Source organism: Salmo trutta, unplaced genomic scaffold (assembly GCF_901001165.1).
Source record: "Salmo trutta unplaced genomic scaffold, fSalTru1.1, whole genome shotgun sequence".
Taxonomy (NCBI): Eukaryota; Metazoa; Chordata; class Actinopteri; order Salmoniformes; family Salmonidae; genus Salmo; species Salmo trutta.
In genome coordinates, this window is record NW_021823216.1 from 2,317,806 (window position 1) to 2,340,334 (window position 22,529).

Below are 22,529 nucleotides of genomic sequence, written 5' to 3' on the forward strand. Positions count from 1 at the left end.
TTGTAATGTTGTTACTCTGTATTGTTGTGTTGTAGTGTTGTAGTGTTTTTACTCTGTATTGTAGTGTTTGTTACTCTGTATTGTAGTGTTGTTACTCTGGTATTGTTATGTTGTAGTGTTGTTACTCTGTATTGTTGTGTTGTAGTGTTGTTACTCTGTATTGTAGTGTTGTTACTCTGTGTTGTAGTGTTGTTACTCTGTATTGTAGTGTTGTAGTGCTTTTTAGTCTGTATTGTTGTGTTGTAGTGTTGTTACTCTGTATTGTAGTGTTGTTACTCTGTATTGTAGTGTTTGTAGTGTTGTGGTGTTGTTACTCTGTATTGTTGTGGTTGTAGTGTTGTTAAGTTGTAGTGTTGTTACTCTGTAATTGTTGGTTGTGGTGTTGTTACTCTGTATTGTTATGTTGTAGTGTTGTTAGGTTGATAGTGTTGTTACTCTGTATTGTTGTGTTGTGGTGTTGTACTCTGTATTGTTGTGTTGTAGTGTTGTTACTCTGTATTGGTTGCTCAAGTCAATGTGCAGCATCTGAAGAGGCAGAAAGCCCTCAGGTAAAGTAATAGCTGCCTATAGTCTGCCTGTGATTTAACAGCCCCTATCAACGTGTGAACCAGACAGACACACAGGGAGTTACACCAGACAGACACACAGGGAGTTACACCAGACAGACACACAGGGAGTTACACCAGACAGACACACACACAGGGAGTTACACCAGACAGACACACATGGAGTTACACCAGATAGACACACAGGGAGTCACACCTGTGTGAAACCTGTGTTAAACCTCCTCATCTTCACAGCCACATCCTGATAAACATCCTCACCTTCACAGCCACATCCTGATAAACATCCTCACCTTCACAGCCACATCCTGATAAACATCCTTACCTTCACAGCCACATCCTGATAAACATCCTCACCTTCACAGCCACATCCTGATAAACATCCTCACCTTCACAGCCACATCCTGATAAACATCCTCACCTTCACAGCCACATCCTGATAAACATCCTCACCTTCACAGCCACATCCTGATAAACATCCTCACCTTCACAGCCACAACCTGATAAACATCCTCACCTTCACAGCCACATCCTGATAAACATCCTCACCTTCACAGCCACATCCTGATAAACATCCTCACCTTCACAGCCACATCCTGATAAACCTCCTCATCTTAACATCCACATCCTGATAAACATCCTCACCTTCACAGCCACATCCTGATAAACCTCTTTAAGGTCGCACCACCCTGGTTCATTTGAACACATCCTGATAAACCTCTTTAAGGTCACACCACCCTGGTTCATTTTAATACATCCTGATAAACCTCTTTCAGGTCGCACCACCCTGGTTCATTTTAACACATCCTGATAAACCTCTTTAAGGTCGCACCACCCTGGTTCATTTTAACACATCCTGATAAACCTCTTTAAGGTCGCACCACCCTGGTTCATTTTAACACATCCTGATAAACCTCTTTAACGTCGCACCACCCTGGTTCATTTTAATACATCCTGATAAAGCTCTTTAACGTCGCACCACCCTGGTTCATTTTAACTCAATCTCACCGTATTAAGACCTTGACAGTGCTTCCACTGATGAACTGACAACATGTATCCACAATATTACTATACGCTTATCTCATTAACTCTTTACTCACACTGCCTCTCTCCTGCAGTATGTTGTTATTATACAAACAGCATATCAACACACTGCCTCTCTCCCTCCTGCAGTATGTTATTATACAAACAGCATATCAACACACTGTCTCTCTCCCTCTCCTGCAGTATATTGTTATTATACAAACAGCATATCAACACACTGTCTCTCTCTCTCTCCTGCAGTATGTTGTTTTATACAAACAGCATATCAACACACTGCCTCTCTCTCTCCTGCAGTATGTTATTATACAAACAGCATATCAACACACTGCCTCTCTCCTGCAGTATGTTGTTATTATACAAACAGCATATCAACACACTGCCTCTCCCCCTCCTGCAATATGTTATTATACAAACAGCATATCAACACACTGCCTCTCCCCCTCCTGCAATATGTTATATACAAACAGCATAGCAACACACTGTCTCTCTCTCTCTCCTGCAGTATGTTGTTATTATACAAACAGCATATCAACACACTGCCTCTCTCCTGCAGTATGTTGTTATTATACAAACAGCATATCAACACACTGCCTCCTCCTCCCTCCTGCAGTATTGTGTTATTATACAAACAGCCATATCAACACACTGCCTCTCTCCCTCCTGCAGTATGTTGTTATTATACAACAGCATATCAACACACTGCCTCTCTCCCTCCTGCAGTATGTTGTTATTATACAAACAGCTATCAACACACTGCCTCTCTCCCTCCTGCAGTATGTTATTATTATACAAACAGCATATCAACACACTGTCTCTCTCTCTTCCTGCAGTATGTTGTTATTATACAACAGCATATCAACACACTGCCTCTCTCCCTCCTGCAATATGTTATTATACAAACAGCATATCAACACACTGCCTCTCTCCCTCCTGACAGTATGTTGTTATTATACAAACAGCATATCAACACACTGCCTCTCTCCTGCAGTATGTTTGTTCAAATAGTTCCATTGGTCTGATTAGTCCAAATTTGAGATTTTTGATTCCGACCGCCGTGTCTTTGGTGAGACGCAGAGAAGGTGAATGGAGGATCTCCGCATGTGTGGTTCCCACCGTGAATCATGGAAGAGGATGAGTGATGGTGTTGGGGGGGGTGCTTTGCTGGTGACACTGTCTGTGATTTATTTAGAATTCAAGGCACACATAACCAGCATGGCTACCACAGCATTCTGCAGTGATACACCGGTTCACGCCCAGGTCCTCTGGGTCAACATATGTCTCAGGAGTTTATTGTCACGTGTCGGATGACGTAGAGCCGACGCCAGGATACACTTCAACCTTGCTACAGTACATATTTAGATAACACTTTGATTGAGGGACCCTCACAATAACATGTCATATACCACAACTGAGTCAATTATCCTCACACAGTAAGTGTCTATTGTTTATCAAACTTCCACTGTAATTACTAGAGGAAATGGGCCTTCTTTCATGGACATATCTAGGAGCAGTGAGCAGTGTGTGCCTATATGTTTTCCTCCTCTTTCTTCTTTCTCTTTCTCCTCCTCCTCCTCCTCCTCCTCCATTTTGCATTGGTAAAATAGCACTGTAATTACAGAAGGAAATGGGCCTTCTTCCTGGACCATATCTAGGAGCAGTGAGCAGTGTCTGCCTATATGTTTCCTATTCTCTGAAAGTGGAAGACATCGACTATTTCCAATGGTGAGTTTTATTAACAGTATAGTAATGGTAGGAAATAGGCCTGTACCTATGAGCAGTGGAGCATGAAGAGATTTACTCTTCTGAGAGAGCGAGAGAGAGAGAGAGAGAGAGAGAGAGAGAGAGAGAGAGAGAGAGAGATGTGAGAGAGATATATATATATGTGAGAGAGAGAGATATATATATATATGTGAGAGATATATATATATGTTGCGAGAAAGAGAGAGAGAGAGAGAGAGATATGTGAGAGAGAGAGAGGTATATATGTGAGAGAGAGATATATGTGTGAGAGAGAGAGATATATATGTATATGTGAGAGAGAGAGTGAGAGGTATATATGTGAGAGAGATATATATGTGTGAGAGATGTATATATATATATATATATATATGTGAGAGAGAGATATATATATGTGTGAGATATATATATATATATATATATATATATATGTGAGAGAGAGAGATTTATATATGTGAGAGAGATATTTAAGTCATTTAGCAGACGCTCTTATCCAGAGCGACTTACAAATTGGTGCATTCACCTATAATATCCAGTAGAACAACCACTTTACAATAGTGCATCTAAATCTTTTAAAGGGGGGGGGGGGTTAGAAGGATTACTTTATCCTATCCCAGGTATTCCTTAAAGAGGTGGGGTTTCAGGTGTCCGCCGGAAGGTGGTGATTGACTCCGCTGTCCTGGCATCGTGAGGGAGATTGTTCCACCATGGGGGTGCCAGAGCGGCGAACAGTTTTGACTGGGCTGAGCGGGAACTGTGCTTCCTCAGAGGTAGGGAGGCGAGCAGGCCAGAGGTGGATGAACGCAGTGCCCTTGTTTGGGTGTAGGGCCTGATCAGAGCCTGTAGGTACGGAGGTGCCGTTCCCCTCACAGCTCCGTAGGCAAGCACCATGGTCTTGTAGCGGATGCGAGCTTCAACTGGAAGCCAGTGGAGAGAGCAGAGGAGCGGGGTGACGTGAGAGAACTTGGGAAGGTTGAACACCAGACGGGCTGCGGCGTTCTGGATGAGTTGTAGGGGTTTGATGGCACAGGCAGGGAGCCCAGCCAACAGCGAGTTGCAGTAATCCAGACGGGAGATGACAAGTGCCTGGATTAGGACCTGCGCCGCTTCCTGTGTGAGGCAGGGTCGTACTCTGCGAATGTTGTAGAGCATGAACCTACAGGATCGGGTCACCGCCTTGATGTTAGTGGAGAACGACAGGGTGTTGTCCAGGATCACGCCAAGGTTCTTAGCACTCTGGGAGGAGGACACAAGGGAGTTGTCAACCGTGATGGCGAGATCATGGAACGGGCAGTCCTTCCCGGGAGGAAGAGCAGCTCCGTCTTGCCGAGGTTCAGCTTGAGGTGGTGATCCGTCATCCACACTGATATGTCTGCCAGACATGCAGAGATGCGATTCGCCAACTGGTTGTCAGAAGGGGGAAAGGAGAAGATTAATTGTGTGTCGTCTGCATAGCAATGATAGGAGAGACCGTGTGAGGATATGACAGAGCCAAGTGACTTGGTGTATAGCGAGAATAGGAGAGGGCCTAGAACAGAGCCCTGGGGACACCAGTGGTGAGAGCACGTGGTGCGGAGACAGATTCTCGCCACGCCACCTGGTAGGAGCGACCTGTCAGGTAGGACACAATCCAAGCGTGGGCCGCGCCGGAGATGCCCAGCTCGGAGAGGGTGGAGAGGAGGATCTGATGGTTCACAGTATCAAAGGCAGCAGATAGGTCTAGAAGGATGAGAGCAGAGGAGAGAGAGTTAGCTTTAGCAGTGCGGAGAGCCTCCGTGACACAGAGAAGAGCAGTCTCAGTTGAATGCCCAGTCTTGAAACCTGACTGATTAGGATCAAGAAGGTCGTTCTGAGAGAGATAGCAGGAGAGCTGGCCAAGGACGGCACGTTCAAGAGTTTTGGAGAGAAAAGAAAGAAGGGATACTGGTCTGTAGTTGTTGACATCGGAGGGATCGAGTGTAGGTTTTTTCAGAAGGGGTGCAACTCTCGCTCTCTTGAAGACGGAAGGGACGTAGCCAGCGGTCAAGGATGAGTTGATGAGCGAGGTGAGGTAGGGGAGAAGGTCTCCGGAAATGGTCTGGAGAAGAGAGGAGGGGATAGGGTCAAGTGGGCAGGTTGTTGGGCGGCCGGCCGTCACAAGACGCGAGATTCATCTGGAGAGAGAGGGGAGAAAGGAGGTCAAAGCACAGGGTAGGGCAGTGTGAGCAGGACCAGCGGTGTCGCTTGACTTAGCAAACGAGGATCGGATGTCGTCAACCTTCTTTTCAAAATGGTTGACGAAGTCATCCGCAGTGAGGGAGGAGAGGGGGGGAGGGGGAGGAGGATTCAGGAGGGAGGAGAAGGTAGCAAAAAGCTTCCTAGGGTTAGAGGCAGATGCTTGGAATTTAGAGTGGTAGAAAGTGGCTTTAGCAGCAGAGACAGAAGAGGAAAATGTAGAGAGGAGGGAGTGAAAGGATGCCAGGTCCGCAGGGAGGCGAGTTTTCCTCCATTTCCGCTCGGCTGCCCGGAGCCCTGTTCTGTGAGCTCGCAGTGAGTCGTCGAGCCACGGAGCAGGAGGGGAGGACCGAGCCGGCCTGGAGGATAGGGGACAGAGAAAATCAAAGGATGCAGAGAGGGAGGAGAGGAGGGTTGAGGAGGCAAAATCAGGAGATAGGTTGGAGAAGGTTTGAGCAGAGGGAAGAGATGATAGGATGGAAGAGGAGAGAGTAGCAGGAGAGAGAGAGCGAAGGTTGGGACGGCGCAATACCATCCGAGTAGGGGCAGAGTGAGAAGTTTTTGATGAGAGCGAGAGGGAAAAGGATACAAGGTAGTGGTCGGAGACTTGGAGAGGAGTTGCAATGAGATTAGTGGAAGAACAGCATCTAGTAAAGATGAGGTCAAGCGTATTGCCTGCCTTGTGAGTAGGGGGGGAAGGTGAGAGGGTGAGGTCAAAAGAGGAGAGGAGTGGAAAGAAGGAGGCAGAGAGGAATGAGTCGAAGGTAGACGTGGGGAGGTTAAAGTCACCCAGAACTGTGAGAGGTGAGCCATCCTCAGGGAAGGAACTTATCATATATATACTGCTCAAAAAAATTAAGGGAACACTAAAATAACACATCCTAGATCTGAATGAATGAAATAATCTTATTAAATAATTTTTTCTTTACATAGTTGAATGTGCTGACAGCAAATTCACACAAAAATAATCAATGGAAATCCAATTTATCAACCCATGGAGGTCTGGATTTGGAGTCACACTCAAAATTAAAGTGGAAAACCACACTACAGGCTGATCCAACTTTGATGTAATGTCCTTAAAACAAGTCAAAATGAGGCTCAATAGTGTGTGTGGCCTCCACGTGCCTGTATGACCTCCCTACAATGCCTGGGAATGCTCCTGATGAGGTGGCGGATGGTCTCCTGAGGGATCTCCTCCCAGACCTGGACTAAAGCATCCGCCAACTCCTGGACAGTCTGTGGTGCAACGTGGTGTTGGTGGATGGAGCGAGACATGATGTCCAAGATGTGCTCAATTGGATTCAGGTCTGGGGAACGGGCGGGCCAGTCCATAGTATCAATGCCTTCCTCTTGCAGGAACTGCTGACACACTCCAGCCACATGAGGTCTAGCATTGTCTTGCATTAGGAGGAACCCAGGGCCAACCGCACCAGCAGATGGTCTCACAAGGGGTCTGAGGATCTCATCTCGGTACCTAATGGCAGTCAGGCTACCTCTGGCGAGCACATGGATGGCTGTGCCCCCAAAGAAATGGCACCCCACACCATGACTGACCCACCGCCAAACCGGTCATGCTGGAGGATGTTGCAGGCAGCAGAACGTTCTCCACGGCGTCTCCAGACTCTGTCACGTCTGTCACGTGCTCAGTGTGAACCTGCTTTCATCTGTGAAGAGCACAGGGCGCCAGTGACGAATTTGCCAATCTTGGTGTTTTCTGGCAAATGCCAAACGTCCTGCACGGTGTTGGGCTGTAAGCACAACCCCCACCTGTGGACGTCGGGCCCTCATACCACCCTCATGGAGTCTGTTTCTGACCGTTTGAGCAGACACATGCACATTTGTGGCCTGCTGGAGGTCATTTTGCAGGGCTCTGGCAGTGCTCCACCTGCTCCTCCTTGCACAAAGGCGGAGGTAGCGGTCCTGCTGCTGGGTTGTTGCCCTCCTACGGCCTCCTCCACATCTCCTGATGTACTGGCCTGTCTCCTGGTAGCGCCTCCATGCTCTGGACACTACGCTGACAGACACAGCAAACCTTCTTGCCACAGCTCGCATTGATGTGCCATCCTGGATGAGCTGCACTACCTGAGCCACTTGTGTGGGTTGTAGACTCCGCCTCATGCTACCACTAGAGTGAAAGCACCGCCAGCATTCAAAAGTGACCAAAACATCAGCCAGGAAGCATAAGAACTGAGAAGTGGTCTGTGGTCCCCACCTGCAGAACCACTCCTTTAATTTCCACCTGTTGTCTATTCCATTTGCACAACAGCATGTGAAATTTATTGTCAATCAGTGTTGCTTCCTAAGTGGACAGTTTAATTTCACAGAAGTGTGATTGACTTGGAGTTACATTGTGTTGTTTAAGTGTTCCCTTTATTTTTTTGAGCAGTGTGTATATATATGTGTGTGAGAGAGAGAGAGTGAGTAATGTCAGGGTTGTCAGATGCCCACACAGCAGATCCCCAACAGGCCTTTCCTGTATGCCTCCTGTCAACAACACTTGACTGAACCAAAGCACTTCCATTGTTGAGGTGTACCAGAGGATTTACCATCAATTTAAACTGAAGGCTCTCACTTCAACTAGCTGTAGTCTACACTGACAACAACATGATGCGCACCAGTGAAACTGAAAGCCTGAAACGCCTTTTCTGATCTACATTAAAAAGCCATTTTTGAAACATGCTCAACAATTACAGTCTGTGGTAGTAGGTTCAATATCTAGTTTAGTACAGAGGTAACATGACCATGTTTCACACCTCACATCACCTGACAGAACACCTGATCACATTCACATTACATGACAGAACCTCTGATCACATTCTTACATCACATCACATGACATGACATGACATGACAGAACACCTGATCACATTCACACCTCACCTGACAGAACACCTGATCACAGTCACACCTCACATCACAGAACACCTGATCACATTCACACCTCACATGACAGAACACCTGATCACATTCACACATCACATGACAAAACACCTGATCACATTCACACATCACATGACAGAACACCTGATCACATTCACACATCACATGACAGAACACCTGATCACATTCACACATCACATGACTGAACACCTGATCGCATTCACACCTCACATCACATGACAGAACACCTGATCACATTCACACCTCACATGACAGAACACCTGATCACAATCACACATCACATGACAGAACACCTGATCACATTCACACATCACATGACAGAACACCTGATCACATTCACACCTCACATGCCAGAACACCTGATCACATTCACACCTCACATGACAGAACACCTGATCACATTCACACCTCACATGACAGAACACCTGATCACATTCACACCTCATATGACAGAACACCTGATCACATTCACACCTCACATGACAGAACACCTGATCACATTCACATATCACATGACAGAACACCTGATCACATTCACACCTCACATCACATGACAGAACACCTGATCACATTCACACCTCACATGACAGAACACCTGATCACATTCACACATCACATGACAGAACACGTGATCACATTCACACCTCACATCACATGACAGAACACCTGATCACATTCACACATCACATGACAGAACACCTGATCACATTCACACCTCACATGACAGAACACCTGATCACATTCACACCTCACATCACATGACAGAACACCTGATCACATTCACACATCACATGACAGAACAACTGATCACATTCACACATCACATGACAGAACACCTGATCACATGCACACATCACATGACAGAACACCTGATCACATTCACACATCACATCACATGACAGAACACCTGATCACATTCACACATCACATAACAGAACACCTGATCACATTCACACATCACATGACAGAACACCTGATCACATTCACACATCACATGACAGAACACCTGATCACATTCACACATCACATGACAGAACACCTGATCACATTCACACATCACATGACAGAACACCTGATCACATTCACACATCACATGACAGAACCTCTGATCACATTCACACATCACATGACAGAACACCTGATCACATTCACACATCAAATCACATGACAGAACACCTGATCACATTCACACATCACATAACAGAACACCTGATCACATTCACACCTCACATAACAGAACACCTGATCACATTCACACATCACATGACAGAACACCTGATCACATTCACACCTCACATCACATGACAGAACACCTGAACACATTCACACATCACATGACAGAACACCTGATCACATGCAAACCTCACATCACATGACAGAACACCTGATCACATTCACACATCACATAACAGAACACCTGATCACATTCACACATCACATAACAGAACACCTGATCACATTCACACATCACATGACAGAACACCTGATCACATTCACACATCACATGACAGAACACCTGATCACATTCACACATCACATGACAGAACACCTGATCACATTCACACATCACATGACAGAACACCTGATCACATTCACACATTCCGTAGGCCACGTCTTGTCTGTTTGCTTTGTTTAGTCTGAATGGGAGAATGCCTCAGCTTCAATCCCCATCCCTCTACTTCCAATGTGTCACCATGATAAGAGCCTGGCGGGTTTCAACTTCACAGCTCTAGACAACAAACAGAGAGAGAGAACAGAGAAGACAACGCAGGGAGGGGGGAGGTGGTCTTCTCCTGAGTGTGTGTGTGTGTGTGTGTGTGTGTGTGTGTGTGTGTGTGTGTGTGTGTGTGTGTGTGTGTGTGTGTGTGTGTGTGTGTGTGTGTGTGGTCTTCTCCTGAGGGAGTACAGACAGGGTCTCTGTTCCGTTTAGCACAGTGAAAATGACCATCCACATGTTTTCACTTCACGCTGCTGAGGATGGAGGAATCCTATTGTATTGTATTGTGCTAAACACACACACTCTGCACATGCACACATACACTCACACACACACACACACACACACACACACACACACACACACACACACACACACACACACAGTACACACACACACATCTTCTTTCTATTGTTTAACAGTACATAGCAGAAATGTTACATTCAATAATCCTATTGGATTAATATTATAATATAGAATAGATCAATATATTACCCTGATTATAATACAGAATGGATCAATATATTATGTGGATTATAATACAGAATAGATCAATATATTATCTGGATTATAACACAGAATAGATCAATATATTATCTGGATTAAAATACAGAATAGATCAATATATTATCTGGATTATAATACAGAATAGATCAATATATTATCTGGATTATAATACAGAATAGATCAATATATTATCTGGATTATAATACAGAATATATCAATTCATTTTCTGGATTATAACACAGAATAGATCAAAATATTATCTGGATTATAATACAGAATAGATCAATATATTATCTGGATTATAATACAGAATATATCAATTAATTTTCTGGATTATAACACAGAATAGATCAATATATTATCTGGATTATAACACAGAATAGATCAATATATTATCTGGATTATAACACAGAATAGATCAATATATTATCTGGATTATAATACAGAATAGATCAAAATATTATCTGGATTATAATACAGAATAGATCAATATATTATCTGGATTATAACACAGAATAGATCAATATATTATCTGGATTATAACACAGAATAGATCAAAATATTATCTGTTTTCTTATTTCTACCTTTACATTGTTCATTCAATGCTCTCTCCAGCATGTTTATATACAACAACATGCAATTAACCATCACTCATCCAGCATGTTTATATACAACAACATGCAATTAACCATCACTCATCCAGCATGTTTATATACAATAACATGCAATTAACCATCACTCATCCAGCATGTTTATATACAACAACATGCAATTAACCATCACTCATCCAGCATGTTTATATACAACAACATGCAATTAACCATCACTCATCCAGCATGTTTATATACAATAACATGTAATTAACCATCACTCATCCAGCATGTTTATATACAATAACATGCAATTAACCATCACTCATCCAGCATGTTTATATACAACAACATGCAATTAACCATCACTCATCCAACATGTTTATATACAATAACATGCAATTAACCATCACTCATCCAGCATGTTTATATACAACAACATGCAATTAACCATCACTCATCCAGCATGTTTATATACAACAACATGCAATTAACCATCACTCATCCAGCATGTTTATATACAACAACATGCAATTAACCATCACTCATCCAGCATGTTTATATACAATAACATGCAATTAACCATCACTCATCCAGCATGTTTATATACAATAACATGTAATTAACCATCACTCATCCAACATGTTTATATACAATAACATGAAATTAACCATAACTCATCCAGCATGTTTATATACAATAACATGTAATTAACCATCACTCATCCAACATGTTTATATACAATAACATGTAATTAACCATAACTCATCCAGCATGTTTATATACAATAACATGTAATTAACCATCACTCATCCAACATGTTTATATACAATAACATGAAATTAACCATCACTCATCCAACATGTTTAGATACAATAACATGCAATTAACCATCACTCATCCAACATGTTTATATACAATAACATGAAATTAACCATCACTCATCCAACATGTTTATATACAATAACATGCAATTAACCATCACTCATCCAACATGTTTAGATACAATAACATGCAATTAACCATCACACATCCAACATGTTTAGATACAATAACATGCAATTAACCATCACTCATCCAACATGTTTAGATACAATATGATGCAATTAACCATCACTCATCCAACATGTTTAGATACAATAACATGCAATTAACCATCACTCATCCAGCATGTTTATATACAATAACATGCAATTAACCATCACTCATCCAGCATGTTTAGATACAATAACATGCAATTAACCATCACTCATCCAACATGTTTATATACAATAACATGCAATTAACCATCACTCATCCAACATGATTACATAACATGCAATTAACCATCACTCATCCAACATGTTTAGATACAATATGATGCAATTAACCATCACTCATCCAACATGTTTATATACAATAACATACAATTAACCATCACTCATCCAACATGTTTATATACAATAACATGCTATTAACCATCACTCATCCAACATGTTTATATACAATAACATGCTATTAACCATCACTCATCCAACATGTTTATATACAATAACATGCAATTAACCATCACTCATCCAACATGTTTAGATACAATAACATGCAATTAACCATCACTCATCCAACATGTTTAGATACAATATGATGCAATTAACCATCACTCATACAACATGTTTAGATAAAACAACATGCAATTAACCATCACTCATCCAGCATGTTTATATACAATAACATACAATTAACCATCACTCATCCAACATGTTTAGATACAATAACATGCAATTAAACATCACTCATGCAACATGTTTAGATACAATAACATGCAATTAACCATCACTCATCCAGAATGTTTAGATTCAATAACATGCAATTAACCATCACTCATCCAACATGTTTATATACAATAACATGCAATTAACCATCACTCATCCAGCATGATTACATAACATGCAATTAACCTTGAACACACTACAAGTAAAGACACCTCTTTGTGATGTCATGATGTGGATAAGTAGCATGGTAAGTAAATAAACCTCTTTGTGATGTCATGCTCTGGATAAGTAGCATGCTAAGTAGAGAAACGTTTAGGGTTTTGAAAAATGCTAACTAGACTTCATGTCAAACTGTGAGAGCATATGTTCTACAGACTGTCTTCAATGATTCATTATCTTGATCATTAAATAGTGATGTGGCAAAATTGCACCGTGCTATGGAACTTCTGACAGGAACTCTAACTACACTAACACTATGGTAGATTCTGACAGGAACTCTAACTACACTAACACTATGGTAGATTCTGACAGGAACTCTAACTACACTAACACTATGGTAGATTCTGACAGGAACTCTAACTACACTAACACTATGGTAGATTCTGACAGGAACTCTAACTACACTAACACTATGGTAGATTCTGACAGGAACTCTAACTACACTAACACTATGGTAGATTCTGACAGGAACTCTAACTACACTAACACTATGGTAGATTCTGACAGGAACTCTAACTACACTAACACTATGGTAGATTCTGACAGGAACTCTAACTACACTAACACTATGGTAGATTCTGACAGGAACTCTAACTACACTAACACTATGGTAGATTCTGACAGGAACTCTAACTACACTAACACTATGGTGGATTCTGACAGGAACTCTAACTACACTAACACTATGGTAGATTCTGACAGGAACTCTAACTACACTAACACTATGGTAGATTCTGACAGGAACTCTAACTACACTAACACTATGGTAGATTCTGACAGGAACTCTAACTACACTAACACTATGGTAGATTCTGACAGGAACTCTAACTACACTAACACTATGGTAGATTCTGACAGGAACTCTAACTACACTAACACTATGGTAGATTCTGACAGGAACTCTAACTACACTAACACTATGGTGGATTCTGACAGGAACTCTAACTACACTAACACTATGGTAGATTCTGACAGGAACTCTAACTACACTAACACTATGGTAGATTCTGACAGGAACTCTAACTACACTAACACTATGGTAGATTCTGACAGGAACTCTAACTACACTAACACTATGGTAGATTCTGACAGGAACTCTAACTACACTAACACTATGGTAGATTCTGACAGGAACTCTAACTACACTAACACTATGGTAGATTCTGACAGTAACTCTAACTACACTAACACTATGGTAGATTCTGACAGGAACTCTAACTACACTAACACTATGGTAGATTCTGACAGGATCTCTAACTACACTAACACTATGGTAGATTCTGACAGGAACTCTAACTACACTAACACTATGGTAGATTCTGACAGGAACTCTAACTACACTAACACTATGGTAGATTCTGACAGGAACTCTAACTACACTAACACTATGGTAGATTCTGACAGGAACTCTAACTACACTAACACTATGGTAGATTCTGACAGGAACTCTAACTACACTAACACTATGGTAGATTGTGACAGGAACTCTAACTACACTAACACTATGGTAGATTCTGACAGGAACTCTAACTACACTAACACTATGGTGGATTCTGACAGGAACTCTAACTACACTAACACTATGGTAGATTCTGACAGGAACTCTAACTACACTAACACTATGGTAGATTCTGACAGGAACTCTAACTACACTAACACTATGGTAGATTCTGACAGGAACTCTAACTACACTAACACTATGGTAGATTCTGACAGGAACTCTAACTACACTAACACTATGGTAGATTCTGACAGGAACTCTAACTACACTAACACTATGGTAGATTCTGACAGGAACTCTAACTACACTAACACTATGGTGGATTCTGACAGGAACTCTAACTACACTAACACTATGGTAGATTCTGACAGGAACTCTAACTACACTAACACTATGGTAGATTCTGACAGGAACTCTAACTACACTAACACTATGGTAGATTCTGACAGGAACTCTAACTACACTAACACTATGGTAGATTCTGACAGGAACTCTAACTACACTAACACTATGGTAGATTCTGACAGGAACTCTAACTACACTAACACTATGGTAGATTCTGACAGTAACTCTAACTACACTAACACTATGGTAGATTCTGACAGGAACTCTAACTACACTAACACTATGGTAGATTCTGACAGGATCTCTAACTACACTAACACTATGGTAGATTCTGACAGGAACTCTAACTACACTAACACTATGGTAGATTCTGACAGGAACTCTAACTACACTAACACTATGGTAGATTCTGACAGGAACTCTAACTACACTAACACTATGGTAGATTCTGACAGGAACTCTAACTACACTAACACTATGGTAGATTCTGACAGGAACTCTAACTACACTAACACTATGGTAGATTCTGACAGGAACTCTAACTACACTAACACTATGGTAGATTCTGACAGGAACTCTAACTACACTAACACTATGGTACATTCTGACAGGAACTCTAACTACACTAACACTATGGTAGATTCTGACAGGAACTCTAACTACACTAACACGATGGTACATTCTGACAGGAACTCTAACTACACTAACACTATGGTAGATTCTGACAGGAACTCTAACTACACTAACACTATGGTAGATTCTGACAGGAACTCTAACTACACTAACACTATGGTAGATTCTGACAGGAACTCTAACTACACTAACACTATGGTAGATTCTGACAGGAACTCTAACTACACTAACACTATGGTAGATTCTGACAGGAACTCTAACTACACTAACACTATGGTAGATTCTGACAGGAACTCTAACTACACTAACACTATGGTAGATTCTGACAGGAACTCTAACTACACTAACACTATGGTAGATTCTGACAGGAACTCTAACTACACTAACACTATGGTAGATTCTGACAGGAACTCTAACTACACTAACACTATGGTAGATTCTGACAGGAACTCTAACTACACTAACACTATGGTAGATTCTGACAGGAACTCTAACTACACTAACACTATGGTAGATTCTGACAGGATCTCTAACTACACTAACACTATGGTAGATTCTGACAGGAACTCTAACTACACTAACACTATGGTAGATTCTGACAGGAACTCTAACTACACTAACACTATGGTAGATTCTGACAGGAACTCTAACTACACTAACACTATGGTAGATTCTGACAGGAACTCTAACTACACTAACACTATGGTAGATTCTGACAGGAACTCTAACTACACTAACACTATGGTAGATTCTGACAGGAACTCTAACTACACTAACACCATGGTAGATTCTGACAGGAACTCTAACTACACTAACACTATGGTAGATTCTGACAGGAACTCTAACTACACTAACACTATGGTAGATTCTGACAGGAACTCTAACTACACTAACACTATGGTAGATTCTGACAGGAAATCTAACTACACTAACACTATGGTAGATTCTGACAGGAACTCTAACTACACTAACACTATGGTAGATTCTGACAGGAACTCTAACTACACTAACACTATGGTAGATTCTGACAGGAACTCTAACTACACTAACACTATGGTAGATTCTGACAGGAACTCTAACTACACTAACACTATGGTAGATTCTGACAGGAACTCTAACTACACTAACACTATGGTAGATTCTGACAGGAACTCTAACTACACTAACACTATGGTAGATTCTGACAGGATCTCTAACTACACTAACACTATGGTAGATTCTGACAGGAACTCTAACTACACTAACACTATGGTAGATTCTGACAGGAACTCTAACTACACTAACACCATGGTAGATTGTGACAGGAACTCTAACTACACTAACACTATGGTAGATTCTGACAGGATCTCTAACTACACTAACACTATGGTAGATTCTGACAGGAACTCTAACTACACTAACACTATGGTAGATTCTGACAGGAACTCTAACTACACTAACACTATGGTAGATTCTGACAGGAACTCTAACTACACTAACACTATGGTAGATTCTGACAGGAACTCTAACTACACTAACACTATGGTAGATTCTGACAGGATCTCTAACTACACTAACACTATGGTAGATTCTGACAGGAACTCTAACTACACTAACACTATGGTAGATTCTGACAGGAACTCTAACTACACTAACACTATGGTAGATTGTGACAGGAACTCTAACTACACTAACACTATGGTAGATTCTGACAGGAACTCTAACTACACTAACACTATGGTAGATTCTGACAGGAACTCTAACTACACTAACACTATGGTAGATTCTGACAGGAACTCTAACTACACTAACACTATGGTGGATTCTGACAGGAACTCTAACTACACTAACACTATGGTGGATTCTGACAGGAACTCTAACTACACTAACACTATGGTGGATTCTGACAGGAACTCTAACTACACTAACACTATGGTGGATTCTGACAGGAACTCTAACTACACTAACACTATGGTAGATTCTGACAGGAACTCTAACTACACTAACACTATGGTGGATTCTGACAGGAACTCTAACTACACTAACACTATGGTAGATTCTGACAGGAACTCTAACTACACTAACACTATGGTAGATTCTGACAGGAACTCTAACTACACTAACACTATGGTAGATTCTGACAGGAACTCTAACTACACTAACACTATGGTAGATTCTGACAGGAACTCTAACTACACTAACACTATGGTAGATTCTGACAGGAACTCTAACTACACTAACACTATGGTAGATTCTGACAGGAACTCTAACTACACTAACACTATGGTAGATTCTGACAGGAACTCTAACTACACTAACACTATGGTAGATTCTGACAGGAACTCTAACTACACTAACACTATGGTACATTCTGACAGGAACTCTAACTACACTAACACTATGGTAGATTCTGACAGGAACTCTAACTACACTAACACTATGGTGGATTCTGACAGTAACTCTAACTACACTAACACCATGGTGGATTCTGACAAGAACTCTAACTACACTAATGTAACAGTGTAGGTTCCGTCCCTCTCTTCGCCCCAACCCGGGCTCGAACCAGGGACCCTTGCACACATCAACAACTGACACCCCACGAAGCATCGTTACCCATCACGCCACAAAAGCCGCAGCCCTTGCGACGCAAGGGGAAACCCTACTTCAAGTCTCAGAGCGAGTGACGTCACCGATTGAAATGCTACTAGCGCGCACCACCGCTAACTAACTAGCCATTTCACATCGGTTACACTAACACTATGGTAGATTCTGACAGGAACTCTAACTACACTAACACTATGGTATATTCTGACAGGAACTCTAACTACACTAACACGATGGTACATTCTGACAGGAACTCTAACTACACTAACACTATGGTGGATTCTGACAGTAACTCTAACTACACTAACACTATGGTAGATTCTGACAGGATCTCTAACTACACTAACACTATGGTGGATTCTGACAGGAACTCTAACTACACTAACACTATGGTAGATTCTGACAGGAACTCTAACTACACTAACACTATGGTAGATTCTGACAGGAACTCTAACTACACTAACACTATGGTAGATTCTGACAGGAACTCTAACTACACTAACACTATGGTATATTCTGACAGGAACTCTAACTACACTAACACGATGGTACATTCTGACAGGAACTCTAACTACACTAACACTATGGTGGATTCTGACAGTAACTCTAACTACACTAACACTATGGTAGATTCTGACAGGAACTCTAACTACACTAACACTATGGTGGATTCTGACAGGAACTCTAACTACACTAACACTATGGTAGATTCTGACAGGAACTCTAACTACACTAACACTATGGTAGATTCTGACAGGAACTCTAACTACACTAACACTATGGTGGATTCTGACAGGAACTCTAACTACACTAACACTATGGTAGATTCTGACAGGAACTCTAACTACACTAACACTATGGTAGATTCTGACAGGAACTCTAACTACACTAACACTATGGTAGATTCTGACAGGAACTCTAACTACACTAACACTATGGTAGATTCTGACAGGAACTCTAACTACACTAACACTATGGTACATTCTGACAGGAACTCTAACTACACTAACACTATGGTAGATTCTGACAGGAACTCTAACTACACTAACACTATGGTGGATTCTGACAGTAACTCTAACTACACTAACACCATGGTGGATTCTGACAAGAACTCTAACTACACTAATGTAACAGTGTAGGTTCCGTCCCTCTCTTCGCCCCAACCCGGGCTCGAACCAGGGACCCTTGCACACATCAACAACTGACACCCCACGAAGCATCGTTACCCATCACGCCACAAAAGCCGCAGCCCTTGCGACGCAAGGGGAAACCCTACTTCAAGTCTCAGAGCGAGTGACGTCACCGATTGAAATGCTACTAGCGCGCACCACCGCTAACTAACTAGCCATTTCACATCGGTTACACTAACACTATGGTAGATTCTGACAGGAACTCTAACTACACTAACACTATGGTATATTCTGACAGGAACTCTAACTACACTAACACGATGGTACATTCTGACAGGAACTCTAACTACACTAACACTATGGTGGATTCTGACAGTAACTCTAACTACACTAACACTATGGTAGATTCTGACAGGATCTCTAACTACACTAACACTATGGTAGATTCTGACAGGAAATCTAACTACACTAACACCATGGTAGATTCTGACAGGAACTCTAACTACACTAACACTATGGTAGATTCTGACAGGAACTCTAACTACACTAACACTATGGTAGATTCTGACAGGAACTCTAACTACACTAACACTATGGTAGATTCTGACAGGAACTCTAACTACACTAACACTATGGTAGATTCTGACAGGAACTCTAACTACACTAACACTATGGTAGATTCTGACAGGAACTCTAACTACACTAACACTATGGTAGATTCTGACAGGAACTCTAACTACACTAACACTATGGTAGATTCTGACAGGAACTCTAACTACACTAACACTATGGTAGATTCTGACAGGAACTCTAACTACACTAACACTATGGTACATTCTGACAGGAACTCTAACTACACTAACACTATGGTAGATTCTGACAGGAACTCTAACTACACTAACACTATGGTGGATTCTGACAGGAACTCTAACTACACTAACACTATGGTAGATTCTGACAGGAAATCTAACTACACTAACACCATGGTAGATTCTGACAGGAACTTTAACTACACTAACACTATGGTAGATTCTGACAGGAACTCTAACTACACTAACACCATGGTAGATTCTGACAGGAAATCTAACTACACTAACACTATGGTAGATTCTGACAGGAACTCTAACTACACTAACACTATGGTAGATTCTGACAGGAACTCTAACTACACTAACACTATGGTAGATTCTGACAGGAACTCTAACTACACTAACACTATGGTGGATTCTGACAGGAACTCTAACTACACTAACACTATGGTAGATTCTGACAGGAACTCTAACTACACTAACACTATGGTAGATTCTGACAGGAACTCTAACTACACTAACACTATGGTAGATTCTGACAGGAACTCTAACTACACTAACACTATGGTAGATTCTGACAGGAACTCTAACTACACTAACACTATGGTAGATTCTGACAGGAACTCTAACTACACTAACACTATGGTAGATTCTGACAGGAAATCTAACTACACTAACACTATGGTAGATTCTGACAGGAACTCTAACTACACTAACACTATGGTAGATTCTGACAGGAACTCTAACTACACTAACACTATGGTAGATTCTGACAGGAACTCTAACTACACTAACACTATGGTAGATTCTGACAGGATCTCTAACTACACTAACACTATGGTAGATTCTGACAGGAACTCTAACTACACTAACACTATGGTAGATTCTGACAGGAACTCTAACTACACTAACACTATGGTAGATTCTGACAGGAACTCTAACTACACTAACACTATGGTAGATTCTGACAGGAACTCTAACTACACTAACACTATGGTGGATTCTGACAGGAAATCTAACTACACTAACACTATGGTAGATTCTGACAGGAACTCTAACTACACTAACACTATGGTAGATTCTGACAGGAACTCTAACTACACTAACACTATGGTAGATTCTGACAGGAACTCTAACTACACTAATACTATGGTAGATTCTGACAGGAACTCTAACTACACTAACACTATGGTAGATTCTGACAGGAACTCTAACTACACTAACACTATGGTGGATTCTGACAGGAACTCTAACTACACTAACACTATGGTAGATTCTGACAGGAACTCTAACTACACTAACACTATGGTAGATTCTGACAGGAACTCTAACTACACTAACACTATGGTAGATTCTGACAGGAAATCTAACTACACTAACACTATGGTAGATTCTGACAGGAACTCTAACTACACTAACACTATGGTAGATTCTGACAGGAACTCTAACTACACTAACACTATGGTAGATTCTGACAGGAACTCTAACTACACTAACACTATGGTAGATTCTGACAGGAACTCTAACTACACTAACACTATGGTAGATTCTGACAGGAACTCTAACTACACTAACACTATGGTGGATTCTGACAGGAACTCTAACTACACTAACACTATGGTAGATTCTGACAGGAACTCTAACTACACTAACACTATGGTAGATTCTGACAGGAACTCTAACTACACTAACACTATGGTAGATTCTGACAGGAACTCTAACTACACTAACACTATGGTAGATTCTGACAGGAACTCTAACTACACTAACACTATGGTGGATTCTGACAGGAACTCTAACTACACTAACACTATGGTAGATTCTGACAGGAACTCTAACTACACTAACACTATGGTAGATTCTGACAGGAACTCTAACTACACTAACACTATGGTAGATTCTGACAGGAACTCTAACTACACTAACACTATGGTAGATTCTGACAGGAACTCTAACCCTACACTAACACTATGGTAGATTCTGACAGGAAATCTAACTACACTAACACTATGGTAGATTCTGACAGGAACTCTAACTACACTAACACTATGGTAGATTGTGACAGGAACTCTAACTACACTAACACTATGGTAGATTCTGACAGGAACTCTAACTACACTAACACTATGGTAGATTGTGACAGGAACTCTAACTACACTAACACTATGGTAGATTCTGACAGGAACTCTAACTACACTAACACTATGGTAGATTGTGACAGGAACTCTAACTACACTAACACTATGGTAGATTCTGACAGGAACTCTAACTACACTAACACTATG